Source organism: Lontra canadensis, unplaced genomic scaffold, assembly GCF_010015895.1.
Source record: "Lontra canadensis isolate GAN:19392208 unplaced genomic scaffold, GSC_riverotter_1.0 scaffold36, whole genome shotgun sequence".
Classification (NCBI taxonomy): domain Eukaryota; kingdom Metazoa; phylum Chordata; class Mammalia; order Carnivora; family Mustelidae; genus Lontra; species Lontra canadensis.
In genome coordinates, this window is record NW_022631030.1 from 6,036,435 (window position 1) to 6,058,660 (window position 22,226).

Sequence of the window (22,226 nt, forward strand, 5' to 3'; positions counted from 1 at the left end):
CAGGTGAACAGGGGGTTGTGCTGGGGAGGGTACCAAGCCAGATCTACAAAGATTTCAAAGGGGCCTGGGGAATGAGGGCTTCTGGAAAAGAGTTCCGTACAACTAGCAATAGGCTGCCAGCTCTCGGGGAGCTGAGGACAGTTCTCTGAGGTCAGCAGGGCACCTGTCGGGCAGAAGTACAACCGTAGGAGGGCACGTGGAAGGTGAGCTGATTGGGCTGCTTCCATATGCATTTTCGTGTCACATTCCTTTGAGTGTCTTTTTGGACTGGATGTGCTACTGACCTTGTGGCCAAGATTGCTCTCATCTCCCGAGAGAGGGTAACAAGCTTTCCAAACGCTTGGATCTTTAGTGAAGATTCCTCTGAAAACATGCAAGAGAGACGCCTCAACTGCCTTCCTCTGGGGGTGCCAAGGGTCAGGTCCGTGCAGAAGGAACCATCTAGCTCCGTGATTGTAGGCCTGTCATGACACCTGCAAAAGAGCCCGAGCCATGAAAGACGCATGGTCAGATGTAAGGAAGGTGACTGCTAAGAGGAAGCACAGTTTCCAAGCAAGGAAGAAAACCTGAGTTGGAATTCAAGTGCAGCTGGTAAATTTTTCCACCGTCTTCACCATCTTCCTTAATGGAGAGACTGATGGGCCTCATCAGGGTTTGCGTACCTGGCTGACCATGAGAATCTTCTAGTGAGCTTTTGAAAATGCAGATTTCTGTGCCGCCCCCAACCTCGAGACACTGATTAAAGGGGTCTGTCCGTGTATATTATGAAAAAGCTCCTTGGATAATTCTAGCTAATTCACAGCTAGGTTGAATCACACTGGATGTAGAACATGATCAGGAAGGAAGTTGAGACTTAGAGTCAAGGGCAGAACCACAGACAAGGGCACTTAATTAGGGCTTCAGTGGCCCTGACTCTTCATTCCCAGAAAGAGTGGGGCTGAGCAACAGAATCTTGACCCATGGACTGACTCCCTTTCAAAGAGATGGGATTGAGGAAATTCTAAAATGTGATGCCAGCTCTGACCTTCTAGAATTCTCTGAGACCATGAGGATTCATATTATAATATTAAAGACGGGACCACTCCACAATAAAACCAAACAATTCCCAATCTTCTATTTTACAGAAACTTCCCAGTGGCTAGAAAAGTAGTGGAATAATACTTAACCCTCGAGACAAGGAAATGCATCTTTGTCCTTTATATCACTGCCTCATTTTGCTTTAGGAGGGACACGGAGCACCACTGACCAGGGCCCCAGCTACCATATTCTGAAATGCAGTGGGGCAAAGGAGACATGCCTCTCAGGGGCTGTTCCCAGGGAGGGACTGAGTGGAGTGGGGATAATAAGGCGGGCTCTTCCTGGGACATGCTGGCCATCTTTGACAGCAGCGTTGCCTCAAAGACTCCCTGACAGCCTTGCCGGACCTTTCTTGGATGGCACAGAATTCTAGGATGCCTTCCCCAACCTTCCTACCTCTGGCCAGACTCGATCTGTGATCCAAGAACCCTTCTTCTGAGTCCTTCCTAGCCTCCCCTCCCCTGTCTCTCATACAGACATTGCCCTTAACAAAGTCCTTGTACATTTCATCCAGCCTTGGACTCCCCCTTCTTGGAAGCCCTGGACTAAAGTTTCAAGGTCTTAGCGGTCCTCCAGAAGCCTTCAGGGCTTTCAGATCTGTGGCCTTTGTTGTTTGAGGCCTTGGGCCTCCAAGGACCTTCAGGTGAGCGGCGCTGAGCAGGGATTCAGAAGAAAGACACAGCCTAGGTGTTCAGGAATACATATCCATAGCTGAACAGAGAGGCGAGAGCCTCTGACTGTATTTCTTCATTACTATGAGGTAGAAATGCCATTTCTTTCACAGGTAATAAAACGGAGGCTTAGAGAAGTCTAATAACCTGCTCACAATCACTCCACTAGTAAATGTCAAAGCCGAGGAAATTTCCAACCTCAAAGGTCACTTTCTTTCCACCCTGCCACACTGCTTGTTCTCGGAAAGCAGTGAAACAGGGAGTTGGAGGCGCCCAGTGTGGAAACCGACAGCCTCAGCTTCCTGGGCAGGCTGGGTTTCCTTTGTGTGTGTCCATCAGGAGGTTGGGAGGGGTAGACGGGGTCTAGGAGGGCTGTGATTCCATCTGGGAGCGTAAGAAATGGAAAGTCATTTGTGTGACTGAGGTAAGGGACACCTGGTAGCAGAGATAGCGAGATGCACTGAAAACAGCCTTGCTCCAGATTTTCTCAGACCCACTAAAAGCCAAGGAGAATGGAACATGGAAACAGATTTTTAGAAGCTCATTATGAAGCACGTGGTTTTTCTTAATAGCTTCATAAACATGACTTAAAATTCTCGGCTTTTTTTTTTTTTTTTTTTTGGTAGAGAACTGTTAGAAAATGAATTGCCTCTAGATCCTGTGGGACACAGGACCTAAAAAACCAATGGCCTACAGAGTTTTTCCTGGCAAGTAAGGAAAGAGAGCGGGTTTCGATGTCAACAGTCTCTCACCTTGTCCTCAGAGTTTTGCCCAGATATGCTTTGTAGCTACCAAAATCTGAATGACTGGTGTACTGAGATACTAAGAGGTCCTCACGGGTACTGCTGCCTTGTTCTTAACTAGAAGAGTTCTGCCATAACTCAAGCAAGTTCCGGATACAAACTGGGAACCAGACTGCTGGGAAAAGGAAAGGCACCAGACAAGGCCAGGGCTGGGGCCCTGGCTCCACTGAGCTCAGTGCAGCATTTACTGAGCATTTACTATGTGCTTTGTCCTGGGTCCTGAGAATGTAGATAGGGACTTCATAGAATCCAAAGGCTGGTGGGGAGAGAAAGGCAGCTAGATACTCATGCCCCAGTGTGACACCTGTGCTTAAAAAATAGTAACACGGGGCACCTGGGTGGCTCAGTGTGCTAAGCCTCTACTTTTGGCTCAGGTCATGGTCTCAGGGTCCTGGGATCAAGTCCCACATCGGGCTCTCTGCTCAGCAGGGAGCCTGCTTCCCTTCCTCTCTCTCTGCCTGCCTCTCTGCCTACTTGTGATCTCTCTCTGTCAAATAAATAAATAAAATCTTTAAAAAAAAATAGTAACACATTGGGGTGCCTGGGTGGCTCAGTCAGTTAAGCATCTGACTCTTGAATTCAGCTCAGATCATAATGTAAGGGTCATGTGTTGGGCTCTAGGCTGGGTGTGGGGCCTGCTTGAAATTCCCTTTCCTTCCCCCTCTTCCAGGTTCTTCCGTGGCCCCCCGCCCCCCAAACCTTACTTCTAGTCATCATGCACACTCTTCCCTAGGCCTGCAATCTTCTGCCTCCCCATCTCTGTCTGGATAACCCATCCCACCTTAAATACACACCCGCAGAGACTCTCCCTTAGCCGTGAGACTAGGTACCCCTGCTGCCTTCTCTAGGAGCTTATACGGTTGACCTTTGAACAACACAGGTTTGAACTGTGGAGGTCGACTTGTATGCAGAGTTTTTTACCCAATAAACACAGTGCAATACTGTAAGTGTATTTTCTCCTCCTCGTGATTTTCTTAACAGCATTTTCTTTCCTCTAGGCTGACTTTATTGCAAGAGTACAGTATAGAATATATAACCTACAAAATATGTGTTAATGTCCTACTTGGTTATTGGTAAGGCTTCCTGTCAACAGAAGACTATGAGCAGTTATGTTCTTGGGGGCCCAAAAGTTGTATATAGGTTTTCTGGGCACCTGGGTGCCTCAGTCAGTGAAGTACCGGACTCTTGATTTCAGCTTGGGTCATGATGTCAGGGCCACGAGATCGAGTCCTGTGTGGGGCTCTGCACTCCGAGTCTGCTTGAGATTCTTGCTCCTCTCTCCCACTGCCCCTGCGCTGTGCTCTCATGCTCGCTCTCTCAAATAAGTAAGTATACCTTAAAAATAAAAAAAAAGTTATACGCAGATTTTCTACTGCATGGGAATTGGTGAACCTAACCCCTACGTTGTTCAAGAGTCAAGTTACTCTAAGTTTCATGAACATGGGACTGTTCTATTTACCATTACATTCCCAGGTCCTAGCCACCTGCCGGTTCAGCACCTTCTGCATAGAAAGAACTCAGTGAATATGTATGAGTGAGTGAATGAATGAATGAATGAATGAATTGAATGTTGGATGGCTTCTGTGAGAGTCTACAGCCTTGTTTATACTATTTAGAGAAGCTTGGCAACCCCGGGTGATAAAATCCAGGGGACAGGAGACAGCAGCATAAAGTTCCAGGAAACACAGATTTAAAGCCAAAAGAGCAGTGACATTCCATCTACAAGGGATCCTTCTATCAGAACAGCAGCAGCGCAGGAGACAGAGCCCAGCTTACAGGGAGGAGGGCTGATGGGGCGAGGGATCATGGCCTCAGGGCCCCAGCAGGGTCTGTGCAGGCTCAAGACAGCATGCAAACGTCGGGGGAACAAGTTCGGTGATGCAGACCAGGCTGGGTTACTCGATAGATTTCCCACTGGTGACAACCACATGCCATTGCTAGAAGCAGAGGACAACATTTAGTTAGCTCCCTGTTCTAAAATATCCCTAGACACAGTGGCAGGTGCTCACGGGGCGGGAGCAGGGGGCAGTTAGCTCCCTCCTTCCTTCCTCAGGACTGGCCTGGGCTGAAACTGCCTGCAGAGGCCCAGGTCTAGAAAAACAAAGGACCAAAGGCAACAGGAGCCCTCGTCACCAGCTGGAGCTGTTCTGCAAAGATGCTCCTTCTTGCCCTGCATGCCCAACCTCACCCTCCCTTTAGGGCTGTAATGCCTGCCTTCCCGCCCCCGCGCTGTCAATTATCTCCCTGGACAAAGTAATTAAACTTTAACTTCTGTACTTGTCAGACCGGGCTAGCAATGCCTCCGTTGCAGGACTGCTGTGGAAAATCAAATAGGTGTTAAAATATTTGGCACAATGCTTGTCAACCAGCAGGTGCCTGTCAACGGCAGCTTCCCGGTTGTATTTAGCTGGTTAAGGAAGCAGGCTTGTCTTCCGGGATCCTTACTCCTTTCATCCTGGGCCCTCCCTCCACCTCCTGGTATACCTACTCCCTTGGCCTGCCTCCCAAAGTCCCGTTCTTGTTTCCACATCTCCCCTGTCCCCAAATCACCTCTTGCCTCGCTCCCTCTTGAGAGTTCCGTATACTTGTTGAATCTGATCCTAAGTGCTAGGCCTCTGATCTCACATCAAGGCCCAAGTGCTCTTTAAAAAGGAGATATTTGATCACCAACTGCCTGTTTCATGGGGCTCCTGAGCGGTGGATCCCCGGCGGCGAGACCCAGACTGAGCCAGCAGGCTCGGCAGGAGGCGCTTTTATGACCCCTTGTAATTGGACTGGGAAGATTGAGCTAACGTTCTGGAACCTGTCTGTGCAGTGAAATCACCTGGAGAACTCTAAAGTCAACACAGATTCCTTGGCTCCGCCCCACATTGTCTTAGAATCTCCAGGGATGATGACGACAAAGACCAGAGGACCACTCGGCCGGCTCTTCAAGTGGAGCAGACACGGGGTTCCCTGAGTAGGGGTGCGCTCCTTCCCCACCAGGGACGGGAGCTGTGAAGGCGCCGCGAGTGTGCCCTGAGACTTGGAGCAGCGGCAGTCAGCCCCAGCCTGGGGTCCTGGCTGATGCCTCTCCCTCCCACCTGCCCCTCGACCCTCCATGCCACTGCACTGTCGCGGAGGAGTCCTGCATCTCCCCACTAGCACCCCCACCTCTGCTGCCACACCCACACCACACAGTAAACAGAGGCAGCTTGAATCTAACGCGATCCCAAGGATTTCATGGATCGTTTCCCTGAATCATCACAAGAGACGGACACTACCATTATCCTCGTTCTACAGATAAAGGAGACCAAAATGGAAATTAACTAAAACAAAGCTCGTGCCCATAGGAGGGAGGGAGAGGGAGGACTCGAATCGAAGGCGGTCCAAATGCAGAACTGTGATTCCTAACCCCTGCCCTGGGTTGCCTTCCCAGGCCCGGTTAGGAGGCTTCACAATGGGTCTGCTTTGTGCTGCAGACAACTGGTTCCCTATGTTTGGGGAAATTGTCCACACTCCGCCCGGCGGTAGCTGGAGACGGATCCAAGGCTTGTAACCAGCAGTGGGGAGACCCGGACTCCAAGCAATGGAATCACACAGTCTGCCTTTCTCCGGAGGGGAGTCCCCCTGGGCTCTCAAAACCAGGCTGGTGAAGTGGCTCCCCTTCAGGTTACCAGCCAGCCAGTGGGCCTCTGGCTTCCACAGTAGCATGCCTGGGGCGCTCATCCTCCAACACAGCCATCAAGCCCCGAGGAGGGCGGGAATGGCAACAAGGCATTTAAGTAGACAAGTTGTACTTGCCTGGTCCACCCAATGCTGGAACCACTAGAAACACCTCAAAGAGAGTCTTACATATCCACTCGTCCTCACAGAGCCCTTCTCAATCCTGGATGCACTTTCCAGACGCCTAGAAAGCTTTTAAAAAATCTCAACGCCTGGGGCGCCTAGGTGGCTCAGTGGGTTAAGCCTCTGCCTTCGGCTCAGGTCATGATCTCAGGGTCCTGGGATCGAGCCCCGCATGGGGCTCTCTGCTCATCAGGGAGCCTGCTTCCCCCCTTTCTCTCTGTCTGCCTCTCTGACTACTTGTGATCTCTCTCTCTCTGGCAAATGAATAAATAAAATATAAAAAAAAAAAAAATCTCAATGCCTGTGCCCTACCCCCCAAGCTTTCTGATCTAACCCCAGAGTTCCCAGAGATGCTAATGGGCAGCCAGGCTGGGGAGGGCCAGCTCCAGGATGCCGGTGTCGCTCTGGTGCTAAGTGTGTCTTTTAAACTTTGGGAGGTGGTTTTCTGTCCCCCTTCCTGGAGAAACCCAAGTAGCTCTTCCCCAGTGAAGGGCGGGGCCATGGCTCATTTTGAATGAAGGTTGTTTCTCCGTCCCTCCTCCAGGTGATGGGTCCTCCCGGAAGAACTGTCTGGGATCACTCCAGGAAGGGAGCTGTCTCTAAGCCTTTAGCAGGACTCTGCCCCCACCCCAAGCCCCTGTAATGCATCCCTCTGCCTCACAATACGTGGAGTCTAACAATCCTTCGTCACATCTAATCCGAATCTCGCCGGCTGCAACCAAACTATAGTTTTCTTGTTTGCCCTTGTCAAAAACAAAGGACAGCTGTTCTCACTTGCACAAAGCTCTGAGGACTGACTGGGAAGGAGAATGGCAGCCGAGGGGAAATCCAGACTTGTCTGACCTTGGTTTTACATCAACCCTCAGGTACAAGTCTTCTCCTCCTCCAGGCCCTGGATGTACTAATCAGAGGGCATCCCAACTGAGGGTCCTAGATTTAACTCCTGGAATGAATAGCAATGACTTGGGGTTCTTTGTTCTTGTTCTTTTCCCCATTTCTTCACTTGTAAAGCAGACGAAATTGTGTTGAGGACAGGCCACATCTAACAAACAAAATCATCCTTATTTGCACTCATTTCTAGGGCTCCAACCCCCCCCCCCCCAGCTGAGTCCTCTGGAAAACCAATAGCTTCACCTGATTTTTGAGATGCAAAAGGAAGGAGAGAGAAAGCCAGTGTACAAACTGGCTCTTCTCTGTAACCTACAGAAACTGGGACGAGAGCAGCACAAGGCTGTGGCATTTTATGTCTGTGGATTTGTTCCAAGGGACAAGTTTACGGGGTTGATAAACTGAACAGAGGTAGTCATCTGAGAATCTTAGGGGACCTGCCTCGAGTGTCATGTTCCTGCTTGTTGGTGGCTGTCTGGTTTGTGATGACTGCTTTATAGTCACCCCTAGCACTTGAAGGGAAAAAAAATATCCTACCTGCTCAGTGACTAATTGGTTGAAAACAAGTCTACAATCTATTGGGCAGAATGTCTCCCTTCTCCCCGCCCCCCATTCTTTGCCCTCCTGCCATGCTGTTAAAGTTATGAATGTCTCTTTCCAGTTTTCCCCACTGGGATAAGCTGTGTTCTCAGTGTTGTCTTCGGCAAATGACCAAAATAGAATTTATGATTCATTGACCCAAATTACATTCCCACTGACAATAGCTGCAGAAATCCCATTCAACAATGGCTTGCTGAGTTGACAGAAAACATACATCACTCCCTGGAATTCACCGCCCCAACAAGGCCAACAGAAGTGCAAATTAAATCTTATCTCCTCGGAAGTCTTGATGAAAAACATCCTGGTCTTGGCAACTCGCTGAATACTTGCAAAAAAACTTTGAGAGAGAGAGATTATTAGGGTTTTTCTGCAAGTTGGAGTTAAATCCCGAGGTGTGTATGAAGGGACCATAGCCTAGCTTCCTAAACTGCAACTCTGACCTCAAGGTCATTGCCCTTACTTTGTGTTCTGAGCACCTTAGGGTTTCACGCTTTCCTCAGCAGGTGCACATGACAGGGTAATCACGCTCTCACTTTGATTTTTCTTGCCCATGATCTTTAGGGGGAAGCAAAGCAATCTAAAGTTAAGAAACCAAACTTGCATTACTTTCCTTAAAAGACAAATTTCTTCCTTAGTCATTTTCACTTTTGTGGACTTGTCTCAGGATGAAAAGAAAGTGATCATTGAAACCCTAGTTTATGGGGCGTCTGGGTGGCTCAGTGGGTTAAGCCTCTGCCTTTGGCTGAGGTCATGATCTCGGGGTCGTGGGATCGAGCCCCGCATCAGGGTCTCTGCTCGGCGGGGAGCCTGCTTCCCCTCCTCCCCCTCTGCCTGCCTCTCTGCCTACTTGTGATCTCTCTCCCTCTGTCAAATAAATAAAATCTAAAAAAAAAAAAAAAAAAAAAAAGAAACCCTAGTTTATCAGCTCACTGTCTGTTAAGCGGAACTACATGGAATCCTTGAAAAGCAAAATAGAAGGGTCCAAGTTGGAACGGGCATTCTCTACCCATCTCTCTCGGTGAATGCAACCCTAAAAACTGAAAAGAACGCACGGGAACAGCTATTTGAGGGCTCTGGAAAATAAGTGATAGCAGGTGGATTGGGGAAGACCTGAATTCGAAGTGCTACAGACCCAGCCTTGAGCGCCCTACCCTCCACTTTTTTCTCTGGATGTTTCCTGGCTTGGACTCAAGGCAGCCCAAAAACTGAAATCAAGAACAGTTATGGATAGAGAGAGTTCTAGAAGACCTCTACTTCTGGCTCTGCAAACAGGAAGGAGACTCCGATTGCTTGGGGCAGTGGGGATGGGGGAGTACATGGAGAAAACGGTCCGATTTTCTTTTTCTTCTTCTCTGTTCTGTTGTGACCCCATCCCAGACAATCCTGAGGTGCTTGCTGGGGGCAACAGCAGCAGTGGGCCCATGGGGACCTTCTTCCCTCTGGGTTCCCTTGTCTTTTCTCTCCCTTTCCCATCTTCCTCATCTCCCCAGATCTCTTTCCTATCCACCTCAGGAAGACCGACACTTGTCTATAATGACAATCTTTACACCAGTTACTGCTCAGGCCTGGGCTTGGGTGCCCCATTTCCTAAGAGTTCAGGGAGCTCTATGTCAGCTACAAGGAACTACAGAGTAAAGGTGCGTCCAGTTGCCTTGGGTTTAAGTGTGGATTGATACTTAGAGAAAGGGGCTTTAGAAAGGGGTTTTTGTTCTCTCTGAAGTATTTACCTAAAAATTCCTTCATCCATAAAGACATTTTCTTTTTCTTAAAGGATTTTATTTGTTTATTTGATAGAGAAAGAGACATCGAGAGAGGGAACAGAAGCAGGGGGAGTGGGAGAGGGAGAAGCAGGCTGCCCGCTGAGCAGGGCAGGGATCAGGACCCCGGGATCAGGACCTGAGCTCAATCCCAGGACCCCAGGATCATGACCTGAGCCAAAGGCAGATGCCCAATGACTGAGCCACCCAGGCGCCCCCATGAAGGCATTTTCATGGGAATCCTTTATCCATTTATTCCTTCATGGAAGTGGCATACTTTCAAAGTATAAAGGATGACTGCAAGTCATTATGGGCAAATATTCTGGTGTAGATTCAGGACACTGGAAAATATAAGAACATCACTATGTCCTTCCATCATAGAGAGGCTATCTTTTATAAATGTAGATATCACTTAATTTCAGGATGATCATTAACCTATAGCCTTACTCAGAACCAACCACGTACAAAGCACGGTTACGATTTTGAGAAACAGATTTTGACTTTTAAAAGAGGATTCATTTGCACAGCTACATCCTGAAATAGCCAAGTGCTATTGCCTGCTTCTCTAGAATCCTAGTTGGAGTTTGGAAATTAAACACTTAATGCATTTACATAGAAGTCGGAATATCCGTCTTCCCTCCGTAAAGGGGCAAATTAAATGCAGCAGAGAGCAGTCAGCCCTAGGGATCCAGCCCCAGAATCAAGAGCTCCCTTTGCAGTCACAAGCCCCACCCAAGACCCCTTGCATGACCACATAGGTGGGTGCAATCCCAGCCACCAACACTGAGGACCCAGGGAAAGCAGAGCATCCCAGACTGATTCTGGACGTCAAGACCAGACAGTTCTCCCTAGAGTGCAGGGACACCTGAATCTACCTTCCTCCCCTCCCACCAACACTACCCAATAGCCTAAGTTTGTACAACTTCCTTTAAAAAGCAGCTGCTCTTCCTTGGGCAAGGCCACCTCATAGCCACAATTCCCAGCTCCCTGGGACTGTGGCCAAGCCTTATATCTAGAATCCCTCTTTAGACTCATTTCCTTCCCAGCCTGAGAGATCCCGGGACCTCATCTAACCTCCCACCTCCTACCCAGGGCACCATTACTCATCCTGATGGCTTGTGTCCATCAACATGAGACAGAAGGAGAGAGGGGTGTCTGGGTGGCTCAGTCGGTTAGGCATCTGACTCTTGGTTTCAGCTCAGGTCCTGATCTCAGGGTCCTGGGTTTAAGCCCCACATCGAGCTCCATGCTCAGTGGGGTGTCTTCTTAAGGATCACTGATCCCTGATCACACACGCTCTGCCTTTCCCAAATAAATAAATCTTAAAAAAAAATAGACAGAAGGGGAGAACTGGAATTGCGCTCTGGGCAGCATTGTCCTACCACATGTCTCCCTGTAGATCACGTTTCCAGAATCACATTCAGGATCACTTTCAGAAACCTGACTGACTTAAGAGCCGGGACGGGGATAGAGCTTCCCCCTTGAAGCCTCTGGAGCCAGAGAGAATGTTCAGTCTTTTCTATGCTGAGCATCAGGCTGGTCGAGTGCAGAACATTTGGTGTGTCCCACATAGCGAGTCTGTAAGCCCTGAGCTTCCTGGTTTCTAAATGCGGTCCTGTTTATCTGCACTGTTGCCTTGGTAGAGTTCCCAGTCTTGACGATGCTTCTGAGTTACCCAGGGAGCTCGTTATAGATTCCAGACAGGCTGGTTCCTGGGCTTCACGAGGTGGGGCCCAGCACTGTGCTCTTTAACAGCACCCGGGGGTGAGTCTCGGGCAGCAAGGGCTGGCATTTGGCAACAACTGGTGTACACCACGGCTCTCGACAAATTAAGATACAGGCTCATCTGGTCTCCCTAAATCTCAGAGCATGGGATTTAGAGGACTCTAAGGTGTTCTGGGCTCCCTAAGTGTCCAGTTACCACGGCCATATAGATTTTTCTAGACACCGGTCCTGCACACCTGCCACTTGCCCTCCGGCTCAGAAAGTGCTGGTGGGAGCAAAGTAGAGCTTGCTAATGTGGAAAAGCTCTTAAGCACAGAGAGATGCTTGAACAAACTGGCATTCCCCTTCAATGGTTCTCAAAAGCCCTTTAAAAATGCAACAGAGCTGACTGTATTTTTAAACATATTCTGCTCACTCCCTGGCTCCCCACTACCCCATATGGCTTCCTCCGGAGGTCACCGAGAACATAAAGTTCCCCAAATGGCTGGACACAGGCCAAGTGGAAGGTCTTCATGGAATTTTCTGTTTGTTTTTAATGTGGCAAGGTTACAAAGCAAGACAAAGACCCCAATCAGAAGATAAGAGCCGCCATTGTCCCCCATCCGTCCACAGGACCAGATTCTGGAATCCGTCACTGTGCTCGCTCAAGTCCTCTCGGGCTGAGATCACACGATAGCAGCAGAATGGAAACAGATGAGCTGCCTGTCAGTGGGGAACCGAGACCGTGACCTTGAATGTGGCTGCCTAGTGGAAAATTACGCAGCCCTAACAAAGAGTGAGAAAGTATGTATGCCCTGATTTGGAGAACTCTTTGTAGACATGATGCTAATTGAAAGAAATGAAAGCAAAAGGCATAATCAAGGAGATGACATATGAGTGTATTTGTGTATATCTGATCATACATGCATTTCCAGAAGGACATATTTTAAAAATAACATCATTTGCCTTCATGGGGAAGGAAGTGTGGTGGGCGGGGAGGGGAATGTGTGAGAGAGGATTTACATATACTCTTTTTTTAAAAGAAAATCAAATGTAATTAACTAACAGTGTTAGTTTCAGGCGTACAATATAATGATTCAGCAATTGTCTGCGTTTCGTGATGTTCATCATGATCAGTGTACTCTAAATCCCCTTTCTCTATTCCCTCCCTCCTCCTGCCCACCTCCTCTCTGGGAGCCACTAGTTTGTTCTCTGTATTTAAGAGTCTGGTTTTTTGGGGGACACCTGGGTGGCTCAGTCGGTTGAGCATCTGACTGTTGATTTCAGCTCAGGTCATGATCTCAGGGTCGTGGGATGGAGCTTCACATCGGGCTCCACACTCAGTGAGGAGTCTGCTTGTGATTCTCGCTCTCTTCTTCTATCCCTCCCCCCAATCATTCTCTCAATAAATAAATAAATAAATATCTTTTAGAAAATCTATTTTTTTTTTCTTTTTCCTCCTCTGTTTGCTCATTTGGTTTGTTTCTTCTACATGGGAGTGAAGACAACTGTAATTATCTACATGAGTTGTGGGAACAGGTACTCTGAATGAAGCTAACTGTAAAGGTATTTATATTTAGTTTTGGTTCAATTTTATTTTTTTTTCTTTTTTTGGTCACAGATTCGCCTCTTTAATCATGTTTTGCTCACCCTAATTTTAGACCAACTCTGAGTTATGTGAACACATAGCAGCTGGACAGTGGGAGGAACCAGCTAAGAAGCCAGTCTGGGAAAGAACATTTGCCTTCAGTAACTGATGTGCAAATAACGAAAAGTGACTAAGGTTTGCGACCCAGTTGTCTCTGAAGGTGACAGCATTAAGGCCATGACCCACTACTACCATGCCCTGTTATTTGCATGCTCTAAGAGTCAAGGAGTCTGAGTCAATCTAAATTACGGCAGTTGATTGCAAAAATGGCCCCACTTACTCTGCTCTGTGTAGCCATGTGCTTACTCTTTGACCTGTAGCTTTATCAAGCAACAGAGTCTATGTCCTCACTTTGGTTCTGGACTGGACTTTTGACTTGTTTGGGTCAATAAAATGAAGCAAAAATAGTACTGTACCAGGGTGCCGGGGTGACTCAGTCAGTTAAGTGTCTGCCCTTGGCACAGGACATTATCTTGGGCTTCTGGCTCAGCAGGGAATCCGCCTCTCCCTCTCCCTCTCCTCTGCCCCTCCCCTCCCCACATGCTTTCTCTCTCAAATAAATAAATAAATAATATATTTTTAAAAAGTAGTATTATGCCATATCCAAACCTAGGCATCAGGAGACCCTGCATACTTCACTCCATCTCTTGGAGCACTGCCTTGGACGTGAGCCCAAATCTGGGCGCTAGCTGCTAAGGTCTTGCAGCAGGCCTTGCAAAAAAACTAGTACTGAGCTAGTTCTCCTGAGCTGAGGTCCCAGGTATGCAAGAAGGCCCAGCCAAGATCAGCGAAGCCAATTTGCCAACTGAGGGCAGATGCACAAGAATCTATCTAGGAGCAAAACTGTCCAGCTGACCCATATACTCATGACTTAAATACAAGCTTATTCCTTTAAGACACTGGGTTTTCTGCTTATTTCTTACATAGCCTTATTGTAGCAACAGATGACTGGTACAGAACTCCATTATGGTCCTGACTTTGTTTCCTTTCCATTGCAAGTACTCTACCCTTGCCTTCTCATTACCAGTCCCTCAGTCTCCATGTAAACTCATCTCATTAAAGAGCACCTATCAGAGCAGCTGGGTGGCTCAGTTGGTTAAGCACATTACTCTTGATTTTGGCTAAGGTCATGATCTCAGGTTCTCAGAGTGAGCCCTATGTTGGGTTCCTCACTAAGCCTGCAGTCTGCTTGAGATTCTTTCTCTCCCTCTGCCTCTGTTACACCCCCTGCTTTCTCTTTCTCTAAAAACAAATTAATTTTAAAAATCCTAGAGAAAAAAAAAGAGCATCTATCATATGTCAGATCTTTAATGCACAGTCTCTGACCTCAAGGCATGGACAGTCCGGTAGGGACCAGATAGGACAGGACAGAAGCGTGTACTGATTACCATGAACGTATGAGAGGAGCATTACCCCAGCCTGGAGGTTCAGCATAGTTTCCTGGCAATGCCCTCTGAGCTGTCTTAAAGGATAAATAAAGAAGTTTTTTAGTGAAAGACTATATGAGGGATTTCCAGGCACAGGGTACAGCATAGGGAAAGGTGTGGGGCATGTAATTCTCACGCATTTCTAATCCCTTCTGGCTTCTCACCTCTACATCTCCCCCCACGCCTGCTTCTTGTTCTTCCAGTTCCCCCCAGTTATAGTTTATGGTTCAGGCTCCTAGAGCCTTGGTACTCAACGTGAGGCCAGAAAGACCAGCAGCTATGATGTGACCTGGGAATCTTCTAGAAATGAAGATTCTTGAGTCCCCCGGTCCAAAAAAACCCATACATCAGAATCTTTATTTTAAAGATCCCTAAGTGGTTCATATGGACTTTGAAGTTTGAGAAGTATTCCACTGTAACACTAGCATTGCGGGGAGGGCTCTCAACTTGCCATACGAACTTCTTAAGGATAAATTTTCAGAAGTTAAGTTCACTAGAAGAAGGTATATTGGTTGTACCAACTACACTTTTACTTATTTTTAAATTATTTTTATTATTTTACTTATTTAGTTGACACACACACACACACACACACATACACAAACGCACACAGAGAGAGCGCAAGCAGTGAGGAGCAGGAAAGGGAGAAGCAGACTCCCCGAAGAGCAAGGAGAGCCCGATGTGGGGCTTGATCCCAGGGCCCTGGGATCATGACCTGAGCCGAAGGCAGCCACTGAACCAACTTAGCCACCCAGGTGCCCCTATTTTTAATTTTTTTAAAGATTTTTATTTTTGGGGTGCCTGGGTGGCTTAGTTGTTTGGGCGACTGCTTTCAGCTAAGGTCGTGATCCCGGAGACCCGGGATCAAGTCCTGCATCAGGCTCCCTGCTCGGCAGTCTACTTCTCCCTTTCACCCTCCCACTTTTCAAGCGCTCTCTCTCTCTCTCTCTCATTCTGTCTCTCTCAAATAAGTAAAATCTTTTTTAAACAAAGATTTTTATTTTTAAGTCATCTCTACACTCAATGTGGGGGTTGAACTCACAACCTTGAGATCAAGAGTCATGCACTCCGCCGACTGAGCCAGCCAGGCACCCCCTTCCCCTCCAACTACACTTTAGACTGCCTTTTAATATGGCTATTTTTCTTGAAGACATGTTTTATCTCCCTAATTAAATTGTAATCAAGAACTGCATTTTCTTGATTCATCACTCTTGAGTGCCTCGGGCAGGAAGGAAATGCCAAGAAGACAGACAGACAGGATCTTCCCTGTACGAGTGTGCCATTTAGTAAGAAGAGAGGTTCGCTATGAACTACACCTCAGATCCTCAAGCCTCGCTCGGCTCCCTGCCAAGAGAGAGACCTGGACACATCTCTTGAGGTCACTAAGCCTCAGTTTTCTCTCCTACAAGATGGGGATCACGTGTAAGTTGCAAATTCATCGTAAGGACTCGAGATCACGTGTGTTCAGCACAGACCTGGCACAGAGGTGGCGTTCCATAAATACGCGGTATAAAAGAGAGAGAAAGAAATGCACTAACACTGCAGAAAAGGCAGAGGTTACATTTAATTGAGGGAATCACAACAGGCCTTGCAAAAGAACTAGTACTAGAAATGGCAGGCAAGCATTAGACAGGCAGAAATAGTAGGGAGTTTTTGGTAGGTAAAGGAAATTAAATAAGTAACACCTTCTTATAGAGATTACATAAGCCATATTTAGGAGAACAAGAAATCATCTGATTTTCCCCCCTGATTTGTGAATGTATTATTGATAGGAAGAGTCTCTTAAAAGGTAAAGCAATTAAAGCACTTAAAAAAAAATATGTATGGGGGCGCCTGGGTGGCTCAGTGGGTTAAAGCCTCTGCCCTCGGCTCAGGTCGTGATCCCAGCATCCTGAGATTGAGCCCCGCATCGGGCTCTCTGCTCGGCAGGGAGCCTGCTTCCTCTTCTCTCTCTGCCTGCCTCTCTGCCTACTTGTGATCTCTGTCAAATAAATAAGTAAAATCTTAAAAAAAAATGTATGCATTTTATGCACTAACCAGTCAGCTTTACTGTAATGATTAAAATGATGGGAAATAAGATCTCCCAGAAAATCCGGGCCATATGGCCACTTCCCATTGTGGCTGTGCGCTCAGATTCAGCCGTTGCGTTGGCTGCCTGCTGCCCAGACAGAGCAGGGTGAAGTCAGGACAGAACCCCCGCCTCGGTGTGAATGCCTCTGCCTTCTCCCGCGAGCACATTCCCTCCGCCACTTACGAATGCACAGAGCATTTGCGTTTGCCAGGTCGGGAATGCCTGGCTATGACAGCACCATTTGCAAAGTAAAGAGTCTATTTATGAAGATAATGGCAATACCCAGGCCAAGCCCACCGTGGGAGAACCTTGGCTCCTAATTAGCAAGAGCGGTGCATTTTAATGAGGACGCCTCGGTAGGCAGTTGGCTCCTGCTTTGACTGCCAATGAATCTGGGGCAGAGGGAGTGTTGGCAGAGAGAACACAGAGCAGGTGAGGAGAACAAAACAGAAATGCGCTCATCTCTTGGAGACTTTAAGCCTTAGAATGATTTGATTTCCCCATTATCTTGGCTGTCATCCCCTAGGCTGCTTCTCTGAGAGCAAATGGCTCCTGGGTGAACTAAGGTAAGCAGACCTGTCTGTCTGAGAACCCTGGGACTACTGCGGGGAGCAAGGAGGCCCAGAAATGTGGGCAGTTGTTCTCCCCCGAAGGCGATGAATCCACACCAAGATGTCCATGGAGAAACCTGGATCCTTTGCATTCTTCTGATTGGGCAAGAGAGCAGCAATGGCCCTGACCCCCGGAGACGCCATGGAGGTGATCTAACACCACCCAAGGTCATGTAAGCTGGAACCTCAGAGTCCATGGTCGAATGCTGATAGCAATGGTGCTGGTGGAGACCATTAAGAAAGTAGAACCCTTCAGCAGCTGAGTTGTTTCTGGGTTCGGTCTCAAGGAGAGTGATCTCTCCACTGAAAGGGCAAAGGTGAGGACAGGGGCTCCAAGATGCATGAAGTATTTGGGGAACACCCCGAGGCTCCAAACAGGGTCAGATGTTGAGCTCCTGCAACTTGTACCGGAGGATACGTAACTTGGTTGCACCTTTAGTGGTTATTTCTGGGACATCGGTAACAACAAGAGATGGGCTGGCTGGAGCCTGAATTTTCTTCAGAAGGAGACTCCTAGAATGATAGGCCTGTGATTCTGACAATGAGCCCCAGCAAGAAAAACATTGGGATTTTCAAAAGAATGTTGAAACAACTTGAAGAGAAAGAGATGATGATCTTTAGGAACAGGTGTAAGACAGTTATTTAAAAAAAAAAAATCATGGTAGAGACTATTACCTATTCCCCAATATCTTGTTTTTACTTTTTCAAAATTAGCAGACCAAATGGATACTATATTAGTTTCCTATTGCTCCTGTAACAAATTACCATGAATTTCGTGGCCTAATCAACACAAATTTACTATTTTACAGTTCTGGAGGCCAGGACTCTAAAATGGAAGAGAAGGGCTGCATCTTTTTTGAGGGGCTCTACTAAACAAACTGTCTCCAAGTCTTTTCTAGCTTTAGAGGTTGCCCTCATTCTTGGACTTGTGGCCTCCTCCTTCATCTTCAAAGCCAACAGCACACCATCAAATTTCTCTCTCTCTTTCTCTCTCTGACCTCTGCTCTCATCCTCTGCCTTCTGACTCTCCTGTACCCCATTTACAAGGACTCCTTTATTACACTGGACTCATGTATATAATCAAAAAGAACCTCACATCTCAAGAGCCTTTGCTTAATCACATCTGCAGAGTCCCTTTGCTCTACAGAAGGTAACGTAGAGGCACATATGAACAACAGTGAGACATGTCCTTTCTGAGTCAGGCCCTAAAACAAAGACACACATTATTTACTAAAATGTAGATGAAAGGGGGCACCTTGGTGGCTCAGTTGGTTAGACATCCACCTTCAGCTCAGGTCACGATCCCGGGGTCCTAGGATCGAGCCCTGCATCAGGTTCTCTGCTCTGTGGGGAGCCCGCTTCTCCCTCCGCCTCTGGCTGCATCTCTCCCTACTTGCGCGCGCTCTCTGTCAGCTAAATAAAATCTTTAAAAACACATAAATAAAATGTAGATGAGGAAGTCCTTTTAAACCATGCAGATGAGGGCGGTACGTGGGAGTGGTTCAGAAAGAAGAGCCTATGTCCCTGATCATTTCTTAGAGCGACACCAGCCTCCCAGCCTGAACTTTTTACAGGAGAGAAAAATAGCCTGCTATCTCGTCACACCTATGCAGACAGAATTACATGCTACCTAACAGATTATCCAGTAGACCTTGGAACTATAATAGACAGAGTATCTGGGGACTTGAGCAGCATTTAACAAGGTCTCCTATGAAAGCCATGTGCTCCAGATGGAGAAATATGGGGTAAAGCCAACAATTAAGTGGGTTTAGAACTGCGTGAGCAACCCTATGGGTACAGACTAGTGGTTTGGTATTAATCGCTACAGAGAGGTTTTCATCATATGGCCTCGTGACAAAGTCCCTGCTGTGGGCAAGGTCAGACCACAGCAGAGATGTTTAATTTTCTTGCAGGGGCCACTCTTGAAGAGGGCTATAGCTATCAGAGACTACACCAGAGATCATAACAGAATGGTGAAGGGGCTTGAGACAAGGTGTTATAAGGAAGAGTTAGAGAACATAAAGATATGCTGGTGGCCCAGGGTTAGAGAACCAGCCATAAAGATACTGAGCCTGGGTGGCTCAGTCTGTTGAGCATCTGACTCTTGATTTTGGCTCAGGTCATGATCTCACAGTCGTGGGATGGAGCCCCATGTCAGGTTCTGAGCTTAACGGAGAGTCTGCTTGAGATTCTCAATCTCTCTTCCCTCCACCCCTGCCCCCCTTGTACACATGCTCTCTCCAATAAATAAATAAATAAATAAATAAATAAATAAATAAATAAAATCTTTTTAAAAATGTAAGAGCACGGCCTTTGGATATTTACTGAGCATTTGTTAGGTAGAAGATACAATGCTCAGTGACAGGGGATAGAAAAGAGGAAGAGGACGTATTTCTCTGCCCTCTTCTTATAGGAGAGAGGAAGCATTTATAGAAATGTGTACAAGGTAACGCATGTAAAACTTGGCTCACAGGGCAGCCCATTAAGAACCTGTTGTATGAGGGTCTTAGGACTGTTCCTATTTTGCTTACGTTTTGTCATCTGTAGCAAAAAGTCTTTTTGTCCATCCCCGGTAAATGGTGACTCATCAGAAAGGGCTGGAAACCTTGCTTTACTCTGGCAGAAAAATCAGCTTGGGTTTCTAAGAATTGAGTCCTCCCCAACCCCATGTGCAGACAAGGTTTCGGGCGTTGCTGTATGGACTTTCTAGTCCATCTACCAACCGTCCAACTCTTTGGGGGAGCCACTGAGCACTTCTATGGTTAAAAAAAAAAAAAGTGACTGAGAAGAATAAGGGCTTTTGAGAGTGAGGCCAAAAAAGGGAATGAGGAGGAGATATGAAAAGGGACCCTGAGTCTGGGGGCATCTGTTCCTGAGAGTAGGACCCAGTTGGATATGGTCCCCAAAGTGCCATGGGCCGTGGACCCCAAGAAGAAGCATGATGTGGGGTAATACACAAATGTCCTAAGCATGTCCAGGACCTCAGCCGAGAAGGCCCTCATCAGGGCTGGATGGGACCCTGGCCTGGCCTGTGCCTCAAGTCCTTGCCTCCAAATCCTCTGCCCACAGTCCCCCAGGACCCTCATGAACATTAGAGGGCTACCATAATTGTTCCTTGGGGCCGCCCTAGGGAGTGTTCGTGTGCGCTGGGGATGCAAGGTGCCAGTATTCCCTTGCACAAGTGACTAGAGCATAGGAATAACTTGGATTCCCAGAAGCAGCAGCACTTACTCTGGCTTGGAAAGACCATCACCCTTAGAAAAGCTGAAATGCCCTTCATGTCTTTCTCTTTCCATACTGATTCTTAAGAAAGTTCAGAACAGTTTCACTGTTATAAGCCAGTTCAATAGCAGCTTCCTCTGTCCTCTGGCCCTGCCTGCCCTTGAGAACCCCTCGCCTCCTTCCTGTCTCCTGGTTACTGTTTTTCCATCCCCTGATAAGGGTGGGTTGCAGCCCCTATGGAAGAGCTAACTGAACAATGTTCTACACCGATTTAGTTTAGGGTAAATACCAGTTAGAGACCATCAACAGTATTTCACATGCAGAAAGAGTCTTGACTGCCCCCTCGCTTCCCAGCTCATGGAGGTGTTCACTTGTCTAGTTGGTAGAACTCTGGGGATGGGTGATAAACCAGGAAGGATCTCTTGCTGCCTATGACAACCCAGAGACTCCTGTCACCAAGCTGGACCGAGTCCGCACGTTGCTTAGGAACAAGAGCTTACCAGCAGAGTTAGGAAAATGATCATTTCTTCAGGAAAAAAAAATTTTTTTTCAAGAAATCTTAATGATAATTTCCCAGCCTACAAGTTTTATACTGAATCCTACTAGAGTTCCACAAACATAACTTGAATAGCTCCCATTAACTGGATGCTTGCTGTGTGTCAAAAGCTTTTCCCACAACATGTTCAGTGGACAGTATCTCTGTCTCATAAAAGGGGAAACTGAAGCCAGAGCTGGCCCTTCAGTGATCTGTATGGTCTCCTTTGGGTTAACGTGTGAAGCTGGGATTTGAACCCAGGTTCGTCTGGTCCCAAAGCCTGGGTTCTTTCCGTGATGCTTCCCTAGCATCACGGTAATAAGAGCAAAGAGAAAGTGATCTGAACAGGAATTACTTTGTATTTCTACATCATTCAAAGCATCACTGTCCATCTGATTATTTTTACCCCTTTGTGCCCCTCCATACTATAATGACTGAGAGAGGTTTCACATCACACGGTCAGCCTTGCTTCTTCGCAGGCACACAAAGAGAGCTACAAAGATCCCAAGGGCATACATTTACCTTTGGTGTCTGGTATTTCTTCCCACATTCTCTGCGGCAGCCCTGCTTTGAGTGATGGGAGTTCATCTGCAGGGTCATTGTCTACTGTTCTGGGGAACTGCTGTCCTCTTCCCCAGGGACTGGAGGCCTGATACAGATTCTTGTGAACATCTCAATCCACCTGGGTCCATGGAGTGTTTGTACACTCTGCAAAGGTCAGCAAAGGAATGCAGAGTCCCAGGTCTCATATGTAAATCCCCATGTTCTTTCTCAAAAGACTGAATTAGGTTCACTGGTTAATCTACTGTCTTTCACACACTATAGAAGCCAAGTAAATATCTGCTACATAATGAATACTAATTAGCATATAACATTTGGGGCAAACCAAAGAGAGGATCCAGGCTCTTACAACCTAAGCCAAAATCCAAAGCAATGAAATAGAATAGGTAGTTAGAAAATTGGGTCATTGAGAAAACAGGTTCCTTTTAGTGTCATTATGATAATGATATAATTCTGACTTTTCTCACTGCCTCAGTTTACTTAGGTGACAGATAAAGAGTCTGGAGTAGGTGGTCAACCTAGGTTTCCTAGTTTTTTTTTTTTAAAAACTTGGGTTTTTAAAATGTAAAATATTATTTTTAGGAGAAATAAATGAAAATAAATTTCCTCACCAAGAAAAGTTTTGTTTTGTTTTTTTTTTTTTTAATTCCCTTGAGCTAAAGTAATTTAGGGAATTGGATCTGAACTACTTCTCATTCAAATTTCTGATTTCTTTTTTTTGGGAAGTCAACTGGCAGAAATGATGATTTCAAAAACTAGAACAAAAATTAAGTCATTTCACAAAGTTAGAGCCTTATTCTGAGTGACACATTAATAATGGAAC

The 22,226-nt window shown here is 47.0% G+C and overlaps 1 long non-coding RNA gene across 1 annotated transcript in view; it reads right to left on the reverse strand.

Annotated features, from left to right (window-relative positions):
* Positions 1 to 2,032: 2,032 nt before the first annotated feature.
* LOC116874225 overlaps positions 2,033 to 22,226 on the reverse strand; it is a 43,189-nt gene continuing 22,995 nt past the window's right edge. The window contains exon 3 of the long non-coding RNA XR_004383951.1: positions 2,033 to 2,132. This is a non-coding gene — a long non-coding RNA (uncharacterized LOC116874225). The remainder of the gene's footprint in view (positions 2,133 to 22,226) is intronic.